Source organism: Dendrobates tinctorius, unplaced genomic scaffold, assembly GCF_039654945.1.
Source record: "Dendrobates tinctorius isolate UK_male_01 unplaced genomic scaffold, ASM3965494v1 ptg000098l, whole genome shotgun sequence".
Taxonomy (NCBI): Eukaryota; Metazoa; Chordata; class Amphibia; order Anura; family Dendrobatidae; genus Dendrobates; species Dendrobates tinctorius.
In genome coordinates, this window is record NW_027361766.1 from 15140039 (window position 1) to 15151897 (window position 11859).

General features: G+C 42.9%; 1 long non-coding RNA gene across 1 annotated transcript; it reads left to right on the forward strand.

The window, feature by feature from the left end:
• The first annotated feature begins 6778 nt into the window (after window positions 1-6778).
• On the forward strand, window positions 6779-7253 carry LOC141099185 (uncharacterized). The gene is made up of 3 exons (XR_012234438.1): window positions 6779-6864; window positions 7046-7118; window positions 7235-7253. It is a non-coding gene; the product is annotated as an uncharacterized lncRNA (long non-coding RNA).
• The last annotated feature ends 4606 nt before the right edge of the window (window positions 7254-11859 follow it).

Here is an 11859-nt window from a genome sequence, read left to right on the forward strand (position 1 = left end):
AAATCTGGAAAAATGAGCAGCACTAATGCAAAAAAGGACAATGTGTGAGGCAGTGACGCACGCTGAGTGGACTACAACCGGAAGTGGAAGGCTGCAGAACACACTACAGCGTGAGCTGCACTCACACACAGAGACCTCGCAGACAGCCGTGAACAGCGCTGCAAGGCAAAAGAAAGCTACAGCAGTTGATAAAGTAGCCTGGGTAAAGTGCAATATAGCAAAGGCTGGTTGGTGTAATGGACCAAGATTGTTGTCTATTCTGGGATGTTTGTAGACATACAGTGGGTATGGAAAGTATTCAGACCTCTTTAAATTTTTCACTCTTTGTTTCATTGCAGCCATTTGGTAAATTCAAAAAAGTTCTTTTTTTTTCTCATTAATGTACACTCTGCACCCCATCTTGACTGAAAAAAAAACAGAAATGTAGAAATTTTTGTAAATAAATTAAAAAAGAAAAACTGAAATATCACATGGTCATAAGTATTCAGACCCTTTGCTCAGACACTCATATTTAAGTCACATGCTGACCATTTCCTTGAGATCCTCCTTGTGAAGGTTCTGCTCCTTCATTGGAGTCCAGCTGTGTTTAATTAAACTGATAGGACTTGATTTGTAAAGGCACACACCTGTCTTTATAAGACCTCACAGCTCATAGTGCATGTCAGACCAAATGAGAATCATGAGGTCAAAGGAACTGGCCAAGGAGCTCTGAGACAAAATTGTGGCAAGGCACAAATCTGGCCAAGGTTACAAAAGAATTTCTGCAGTACTCAAGGTTCCTATGGAATTATGGATTATGGCCTCTATAATCCTTAAATGGAAGACTTTTGGGACCACTAGAAGTCTTCCAAGACCTGGCCGTCCAGCCAAACTGAGCACTCATGGGAGAAGAGCCTTGATGAGAGAGGTAAAGAAGAACACCAAGATCTCTGTGGCTGAGCTCCACAGATGCAGTAGGGAGATGGGAGAAAGGTCCACAAAGTCAATTATCACTGCAGCTCTCCAGCAGTCAGGCATTGATGGCAGATTGGCCCGAGAGAAGCCTCTCCTCAGTGCAAGACATATGAAAGGCCGCCTAGAGTTTGCGAAAAAAAAAACACATGAAGGACTCCCAGACTATGAGAAATAAGATTCTCTGGTCTGATGAGACAAAGATAGAACTTTTTGCTGATAATTCTAAGCTGTATGTGTGAGAAAAACTAGGCACTGCTCATCACCTGCCCAATACAATCCTAACAGTGAAACATGGTGGTGGTGGCAGCATCATGCTATGGGGGTGTTTTTCAGCTGCAGGTACAGGACGAGTGGTTGCAATTGAAGGAAACATGAGTGGGGCCAAGTACAGAGATATCCTGGATGAAAACCTCTTCCAGAGTGCTCTGGACCTCAGACTTGTCCAAAGGTTCACCTTCCAACAAGACAATGACCCAATGCACACACCTAAAACAACAATGGAGTGGCTTCAGAACAACTCTGTGACCATTCTTGACTGGCCCAGTCAGAGTCCTGACCTAAACCCAATTGAGCATCTCTGGAGAGGCCTGAAAATGGCTGTCCACCAACGTTCACCATCCAACCTGACGGAACTGGAGAGGATGCCCAAATCCAGGTGTGAAAAGCTTGTTGCATCATTCCCAAGAAGACGCATGGCTCAAAAGGGTGCTTCTACTCAATACTGAGCAAAGGGTCTGAATATTTCTGACCATGTGATATTTCAGTTTTTTTTTTAATAAATTTGGTTCTACATTTCTATTTTTTTTCACTCAAGATGGGTGCAGAGTGTACATTAATGAGGAAAAATTTAAAGGAGTCTGAACACTTTCCATACCCACTGTACATTCCATATTCCATATTCCAACATGTACCAAGAAGAGTGAGGTCCCTGCTAGCAAGTTTACAATCTGACTAACTAAAGCAATTTGATGATACAAGATTACCTCTTTAAGTATAGCATCTTGTTGTATATGTAAGGGGGTGTGGGCTTTACTCCTTTAAATATTCATGCTGCTATTTATATTCACCTATATATAATTGTTATATATTTCATTGTGTCCTGTTTTCGTATCCTTGTATGTTGTGTAAGATAGGGACAGTGCAGTTAGGAAAAAGGGCCACTTGATGAGGGCACTGAGTACACTGCATGTTGTGGTTTAGCTGTTGGACACTAGAGTGAATAGTAGGAGGGGTAGCTGGGGAATAAGATAGAGAGACTTCCTGTACACAGTCAGTCAGGGGTAGACCCCTGCGTGCTGCTCAGGTGGCCTATGGCCTGGGCTGCTCAGCTACCATGAAATGTTCTAAAGTAGAAGCTCAGTCATCCCTGGAAAGGAGTGAGAGTATAAGGAAGGAAGAGAAGAGTAAAGAGCACAGTATGCGCAGCAACGTAGTGAAGAGTGAAGTGATTTACAGAAGAAGTTAGAGTGGGCCATCGTGAAAGTGCGTGGGCAGGATAACCATAGAAGGGGTGGACGACCCTGTAAGCAGTATTTCCATGTCTGAGATGAAGCAGGCTGCAGGGAGATATATTGCAGTGGTGTTTTCACCTGGCTCCTCATCCCGTTATATCTTTGTGGCCTATTCCGTGACGCAGAAGAAGCAGTAGGGAAAGACGGAGAAATGTATTGCTGCCTCCTGTCCTTTGAGCACAAAGAAGAATGGGGAACACAGCAGGGAAGAAGCAGCTGCCAGCACAGTGAGTACGGATTGTGCTGACATGACTACAACCCTGTCGCTATTTTACATATATACCTTAGTGTCAGGAGCTCTATAGGATATCATAATCTGTTTAACCTGATATTGTAAATGTTTTCTAGTGGTGCAGAAGTTTCAGTGAAATCCATTATATATTTACTCATTTCGTCATACATAGTAGAAAGTTATACAGACTATTGTAAGCTCTGCTTATATAAAAGAGAACCTGCTATATATGTACAGATATATCAACAGCATATAGTCAGATTAAAGTTTATAGCAAGTTTAGGGGCTGCATCTCCAGCTTTTGTTATAAGTGCACCATGTTTTCATTTACCTGTTTCTATTCACCGTAACCAAAATGAAGGAAATGATTAAAATTCCAAAAAACTTGATGACTAAATCTCAATGGTCCCCTGCAGTCTTTGACAGTAAATCTCCAGATCAGTGACTGTATTCCTATTGGATATCTTGAACTAATTTTGTGTAGCATAGTGAAATTGTTACACATCTAAAACAGGCAATAAATCAACATTTTAGAAATGAATTAAATGCAAGACTTTGAGGTTTTCACAGGCTTAATTTATTTTTTATGTGAACAGAAAAATGTGTCCTGTGTCCCAAGTTGTTTTGCACGATTTTATGACAGAAATCATCTGAGAACTCACAATGAGTAGGATTTATTGGAAAACTTGTCCGTATAGAATGTCTGCATACAAATAACAACATGATGTTCTGTTTTTACCAGGAATAAACAAAATCTGTCACCAATAGCACCATTTCATGAGAAGCATCAATAAGATATAGTATATATAGTTTTGTGGCTGAAAAAAAGTCACAATTTTGTGTGCTAATTACAGTGCTCCTCAACCTGATTGGTCTAAAGGCATCACATGGTTACAGCTGCAATTCCTTTTGACAAATTACATGGTTATTACAGTCTAACGATCATCCCTTGGGTCATCTACCCTAATTAGTGTACGACATATGCTTTTGCACAGGGCCCTGAATAACAAATACCATGAGCCTCTCTTAAATGTGCTTGATTAATCACCAGTAGAAGCAGAGCTGTGTACTCGCCTGGTATGTATATACTAGGCACGTGTATACATACAGTATATATATTGGACATCTAGTGGTTGGGAGATTGACTTGAATTAATGCTTTAGTATATATAGGACTAAAAGGGGTTAAACGGCCATGACAGATTGATTGTGAGCAGCTCACCATATCTAAACCCCTGGGTGTGGTTCACTTGTTAGATTGAGAGTTGTTTGTCTCACACAGGCCTTTGTGTATGGAGTGTGCAGATCTCCTGGATTATATACTTTTGCTTAAGGCGTAAAGCCCCCGTGACACACATAGCGATCTCGCTAGCGTGATCGCTGCTGAGTCACAAGTTTTGTGACGCAACAGTGATCTCACCAGCGATATCGCTGTGTGTGACAGGTATCAGCGACCGGCCCCCCCGCCGGGTATCGCTGATCGTGCTCGAAAGCCCTGGACATTTTTTGATTGCTGGTCTCCCGCTAGCCAGCACGCATCGTTGTGTGTGGCAGGCGGGAGACCAGCGATCAGCGAGCTGGAGCTGGTATCCAAGGTATACAGCGGGTAACTAAGCACGCGCGTCACTTAGTTACCTGCTGTGTACTTTAGATACCAGCATGCTGGTGCAGGGAGCTGGTATCCTAGGTAAACAGCGGGTTTCTAAGTGCCGTGTGGCGCTTAGAAACCCGCTGTTTACCTTGGATGCCAGCTCCCTGCACCAGCACGCTGGCAACTACGGTACACAGCGGTAAACTAAGCGATGCGCTTGCTTGTTTCTCGCGTCGTCGCTGGTCCTGATCGCTGCTGAGATCTGCCTGTTTGGCAGCTCACTAGCGATCATGTAGCGACACACCAGTGATCCTGACAAGGTCATATCGTTGTCGAGATTGCTGGTGCATCGCTATGTGTGACAGGGGCCTAAGAGACTGGACTGTAAGCCATGCGGGGTATTGTATAGACTTCATGCTGTATTTGAGTTTATTGTGATGTGCGTTATGAGGACTACAATGGTTCCTGTAATACCTCAGATAGCTTCCAAGTGAGTAGCATTGTTACTATATATATATATATATATATATATAATACAGCTCTGGCGACGAAAAAGAAGAGACCACTTCCAAATGTTCAGTTTGTTTGATTTTTCTCTTTATAGGTATATTTTCGAAACGGAGAAATAGTCAAAATTTAAAAAAAAAAAAGAACAGTGCTTTCAGACCTCAAATAATGCAAAGACAACAAGTTCATAATCATTTAGACACAACAATACTAATGTTTTAACTCAGGAAGAGTTCAGAAATCAATATTTTGTGGAATAACCATGATTTTTAAAAAATGCTTTCATGCATCTTGGCTTTCCATAAGTCTTTCACACTGCTTCTGGTGCAAAAATGTAAGCAGTTCTTCTTTGTTTGATGGCTTGTGACTATCCATCATCTTCTTGATTACATTCCAGAGGTTTTCAATGGAATGGGGCTCAGGTCTGGAGATTGGGCCGCCCATTACAGGGTTTTGATGTGATGGTCTCTTTATTTTTGCCAGAGCTGTATATATATAATTATTATTTTTTTATTTCTCCCTTCCCTCCAACAAACCAAATAACAAAACATCTTTGTGGAGGGTTGTGGAAATTCCTTTCATTCAATTTTGTTTGTCTTTCAGACACAAATATAGAGAAAGATGTATGTGGGGATATTGTGAATAGGGGGCACAGTATGAAGAAGGGCAACATGGTATAGACAGTATAATGAAGGTGACAGTGTGGAGAGGGGGCAGCACACCGTAGACACTATAAAGAGGGGACGCAATATAGAAAGGGATCATTGTGGATGGGATAGCGTGAAGAAACGGGACAATATAGAGAGGGGACAGCAAGGCGGTAGTGTGAGGAGGGGACACAGAATGGAGTGGGGGCAGCATAAAGGGGGTGAAATGTGAAAAGGGGAAGAGTATAATATACAGTGTGAGGAGGAAGCGCAATATAGAGTGGAGGCAGGAGGGGACAGTGTGGAGATAAGGACAGCCTAAAATGTGGACAGTGTGGAGGAAATAGTTGATAAAGAGAATAATCTGGTAGTTATATTTCTTAAGATAGGAAGGTTTGGATGGTATTACTGAAAGGATTGTCTGGAGATAATGACACAATGAAGTGCAGACAGTCATTATGGAGGCCGTAGTTTATAAGGGAGGACAGTATGACACTCATATTATATTGATGACGGTGTGGTGAGCTTAGCATAACAAAAGGGTGGTTTGATAACCATGTATCATATCATAAGTAGGACATTTTTCAATTTACTCAAGCATAGAACTAATTCTGGGCATAGTATGGGCAGACATTTTATTCAGGGTCATTATGACACTGTTATTTTTAATGGTGCAGTATTGGGATGTCATGCAAAAACCCAAAGTTGGAAGTCTGCAGAGACAAACTGTGGCTGTAAAAATGTCACCCTAGTGTTAGGACCACATGAAGAAGAAAGGAATGAAAACAACTCAAAACAATTAAGATATCACACATAATGTACCTGAATCTAAGAGTGAATTTACAATGGCCAACTGCAGCCTTTAAACAACTTCTGACTGGATAAATGAAGCTGATCTTTAGGTGTGTAATAGCCTGTTTAGACAGGCTGATCCGTCTTATCATGTGCATAAAACAATCATTTAACATGATTTTTCTAAGTGCATATAGAAGCATTTCTCTCAGCAGCACATATCATGTTTACTACACTGGACAATGTGCTGCTGAGAATGACGATATTTAAGCAAGAGTCCAAATCTTTTCTTTTGACTAATGAACATTACTGGTTGCTTATAATCAGTATTATAGTTCTTCTTACAGTCTGCAGTCTGATGACAGCTGGTAACAACAATAACTCCAATCATCTCCATACAATTGTCAAGCCGGGATCATACATGTGAGAAACTTGGACGAGTCTCGCAACTTAATACTCGGCACTGCCGCCGGCACTCGGAAGAGGAGCATGTGGCTGCATGTATTTCTATGCAGCTGAACGCTCCGATCCGAGGCCATTTATTTTACAGCTGCCTGTTCTAATTTTGGACGGCTCAGTCCACATACGCTTTCCAGACGCCAGCCATTTAACATTTCCACTGGCCATCCAGGTATTCCATCTTAGACCTTTTTTCAGTCTATATGACCACACATAGTTGGTTCTGTGCTGCTATATGACTACCATATACATTGTGTCACATCTATTGCATTTAATTAGAACCTCCATTTTGCTTTTAGACTCTCTACATTGTCCTTCTTTTGGCTACCATTGCAAAAATATATTTATTTCAGGTATTGGTGTGACTTCTATTCCTAGCCATCTTGGAAGCACTAGATTGCACATGTATGAGATATCGCTATACCTGTATCCTTCAAAGCACAAGGTTGCACCATACTATTACGAGTTTTTATCTGTTGTAGTTCCTTCTATGCTCAACAATACTCACTTATAGGCTCCCTCTTCCTTAACGACCAGCACAGCACTTTTGGAGTTACCATCGTCTGACTCAGCAAAGCACCCTTGGATAGTACCTCTACTAGCAATCTCTCTCTCCTTTGAATTTTTGGAACATATATTTTTGTCATGTCTTTTGTTAGTATGTATTTCTGTGATGATGCGGACAGCAATTAACGCCTTGTTTTTGTTCTTTTGTTCTTTTTTTTGTATGTATATTTCAGTAAACGAGATTTTTCTGATGAAGGTCCTATGCTGGACCGAACACGTTTAAACCTTTCTGTCTGGATGCACAAAATAAAAGTGTCTGAATATTTCACATATTGAGTGCCAATATTTTTGTCATTTTTGATTGATGGGTTGGATACCCGACTTGAGCACCAACAACCAAACTATTCCTGAGTGCCGTGCTCTCTTAATAGGCTAACATTGCAATTGATCGCTGTACTAAGCAATCTTGATGGTGGTTCTGGTGTTGTGTTCCTGTACTGACGATGGTTATGATGTTCTAGTCAAGCTCTGATTGTGGTTATGTGCTCTATTCATGTACTGATAATTCTGGTGAAGTATTCATTTACTGATAATAATCCAGGTATTCTATTCATGTACTGATAATATTTCCAGTGCTGTATTCGTGGTGGTGGTACTGATGGTGCTTCTGGTGCTATACGCATGTACTGATGATGAGTTTGGTGCTGTATTCATGTACTGATGATGGTTCTTCTATATTCATGTACTGGTGATGGTTTGTTCTGGTCATATATTGATCTACAGATAGTGATTTTTGTGATTTTTTTCCATGTACAAATGGTGGTCATAATCCTATATTAACGTAGATGTATTTATTAGAGATGAGCAATTTTGATTGGGTCCCTGCACAACACACAGGCTCTCCATGTATGTGTTGTGACTGTCACACAGCCGCGACACATGCAGTTGCAGAGCCAAACAGCTGATCAGCCGGTGCACTCCGTGTATCCGGGTTCCCTCTGCAGTTAATTCAGTTAGCGCTATAGCTTACCGAATAAGCAGAGACGTGATCAAATTCTCTAGTAGTAATTAATGATGAGCGAGCATGTTAGCCACTACTCAGTACTCATCACAGTATTGCTGCACTCGTGGTACTTGGCGAGCAGCGAGCATTTCTGGGATTATTCAGCGGGAGCTTAGGTCTCCGCGTGGCAAGTTTCGCGCTCTTTAGAGCGCCAATCAACATGTAGGGATTGTCTGCCAAGCACTGTATTGCTGCAGCCATCTTTGCTGTGGTACTACAGTGAATGGCTGGCCACACAGCATCATCAGGTCTATATCAGACCTGGCGCCACCCTGCTCAGCCCAGTTGCCTCAGGAATCAGACAGTTTTAGGACAGCTGCTGTTGAGATAGGGAGAGATTTGTGCTTTTATTAGTTAGTGTGGGTATACCATAGTTAAATCCACATAGTCAGCTAAACCAATAGTCCTTCTAAAGACTAAATACGGGGTATATAGATTGCAGTGCTAGGTAGACAGGGGAGTGAATGTGGCTATAAACAAACCAGTGCAAGGCATGCAGGCACTGTATGTGGGTATATAGATATCATTGCATACATCAAGAGGGTCCATTCCATTACTGTCTGCTGCTGCCTATTATATATATTGACCGTATATACATAGCCCCAGGTATCAGTGGGCAGGAATAAAAAAATTATTCCTAATTATTTTATTCCAAAGCAATCCAGAGCTCCTTTTTTCTCTCCATTTGCTTGTTGGCACAGCAGAATACAGCCAGAGCCTTTTCATAGTACAGCATAAAATCCAACTTTTTGAAATTGGGTTGCCCAACACAGCCACCACATCTGAGTGCGCAGAAAATTCTGACATTTTTGTGATCATGTGAAATTATTTTGGAGTGTCTTATAGAATTTCTTGACACCATTTTGCTGCCCAAAAATACTTAGCTGCCAAAAAATTATTTAGCTACAGGGCAGATATTTTACACCGTATTTTGTCCGCCACATGGATCGCATATCATTGCGCTCAAAATTGTGCCATTTCAGGCCTCCATAGAATTTTTTTTTTTGTTGGTCTTATCTTAGCCTACTTGTTGGCACAATTCAGGCCACATATTGAACAGTCTGGTATCTCCGTAAGATGCCTGATCTATTTGTGGGCTACAAATTGTGGCATTTCAGGCCTCCCTTCTACTGTATTTGCTGTCTCTTACCCTAGGTTTATACACTATTTTGGGGTAAAAAATAAATAAATACAGGTCACATATTGAACAGTGTGGTATGTCCGTCAGACGCGTTATCTATCTGTGGGCTACAAATTGTGGCATTTCAGGCCTACCTTCACTTTCTTTTGCTGTGTCTTACACTAGTTCGATACACTATTTTGGGGGAAAAATGAAAAAAATTCAGGCCACATATTGAACAGTGTGGTATCTCCGTCAGAAGCCTGATCTATCTGTGGGCTTCTAATTGTGGCATTTCAGGCCTGCATTCGACTGTTTTTGCTGTTTCTTACCATAGTTATTCATACCAGTTTGATAACCAAAAATTAATTTTTACCTACAGTCCAGATATTTTAAAGTGTGGTTTTCAAACACACAGATCACATACAAGTTCGCCACCAATTCAGCCATTTGTAGTGAACGTGGAAAATAATGTAGTCCATTTAAAATGGGCAAGGTGAGTGGCAAGGACTGCAGACGCTGAGGCCGTGGGCAAGCTGAAATTGTGCCACAACAAACACCCACATCTTCTCGCCCAACTTTCATGACCCAATTACTAGGTGCCTGCTGCAGGACATCATTATTGAATCAAGAGTAGTGTGAAACGATTGTTGGTTGGTTAGTGAATAATGCTTCCGGTCAGTTTGCCATCACCACCACTACCACCCTGTCTTCCACATGGTCAAGTCTCAGTAGCTTTGAGTCTGGACCGCATATCTCTCACCCTGATTCTCCTTCCTCCCACCATGCCAAGTGCCCGGAGACAACTGATCCCACACTTGGACACTCCGAAGAGCTGTTCACTTTTCCATTTATAGATTTATGCCTCTCGCCCGGTCCACTTGAAGCGGGGCAAGATGAGATCGCATGTTGCGATGCCCAAATATTTGAGCAGTCACGGTCCCACAAAGGCAACTGTGGGAACATGTCACAAGAGGTGGACGATGATGAGACACAATTGCCAGAAAGTCAGGAGGAGGACTAGAGTGCGGAAGTGGAAGCCGAGGTGGTGGGTGATATAGTAACTGACCCAACCTGGCAGGAGCACATGCAGAGCGAGGACAGCAGCACACAGGGGAGGGAGGTGTAGCACCCCAACAGGCAGGAAGAAGTATTGTGGTGGCCACAGACAAAAGGCGGGCAACCATTACTCGTAACACCAACATGACAGAAGTTGGCAGTACAACTGTTATGTCTTCCCGAGTCTGGTTGTTTTTAAAAAACTCTCCCGATAATCCCAAACAGGCCATTTGCACCACCTGCCCTGCCCGCATCAGCAGGGGTAGCAAAACAAACAGCCTGACCACCACCAGCATGATCAGGCACATGGCAACAAAGCATCCAACTATGTCGTCCTAACCCCAGGCTCCAAGACCAGAGTCTGTGGGTGAAAACACTGCTTCTTCTACTGTTGTGCGTGCAAGCCAATCCTCTGTCCACGATGCATGAGAAGATGCCTCCTGCCCTGCACCTGTCATTGCCCACACTCAACTAGCACCATCAACAAGCATGTCCACGTCCTTGTCCCAGCGCCGCCTTCAGTTGTCCATACCCCAGTCATTGGAACACAAGCGTAGATACACAGCAATGCCCCAGAGGCCACAGTGCTAAATCACACATTTCTTGTCTGCTTTTGGTCGAAATGTTGCCTTTTAGACTTGAGATGGAAGCTTTCCGCAACCTAATGGCAGCTGTCCCAAGGTACTCAGTCACCAGCCTCCACTATTTCTCCCACTCTGCCATCCCGGCATTACACAAGCATGTGTCCCTCAACATTACCCGTGCCCTGAATAATGCTGTTACTGGGAAAGTCCACCTAACCACGGACACCTGGACAAGTGCTTGTGGGCAGGAACACTCCATCTTGCTGATGGCACACTGGGTTAACATAGTATAAGCAGGGACCCAGATGGACCTTGGAATGGAATACGTCCTCCCGACAACAATGATTGTGGGCCCCACATCAATCAGCATTGCCCTCACAGTCTACAGCTCCTGCACCTCATCCTCCTCTTCAGCCTCCATCTCTGAAATGACTACTTCAGTCACAAGCTGAAAGCACTGCAGCACTGCCTCAGCCAAGCATCAACATGCTGTACTGAAACTAATATGCTTAGGTGAAAAACCGCACAATGATGAAGAGTTGTGGACAGCTCTGAAAGAGCAGGCAGATGTGTGGCTGACACCGCTTAACCTACAACCAGGCATGTTCGTGTGTGACAATGGCAGGTACTTGGTGAGCTCACACATGTACCATGCCTGACCCATGTGCTTAACCTCGTTGTTCAACAGTTTCTCAAAACCTACCCGGAGCTGCCGGATCTGCTTGTTAAAGTATGCCACCTGTGTGCGCATTTTAGAAAGTCAGCTCCAGCTTCAGCCACCCTTGCCATGCTTCATCAGTGTTTTCAGCTTCCGGCTCACCGGCTGGTGTGTTA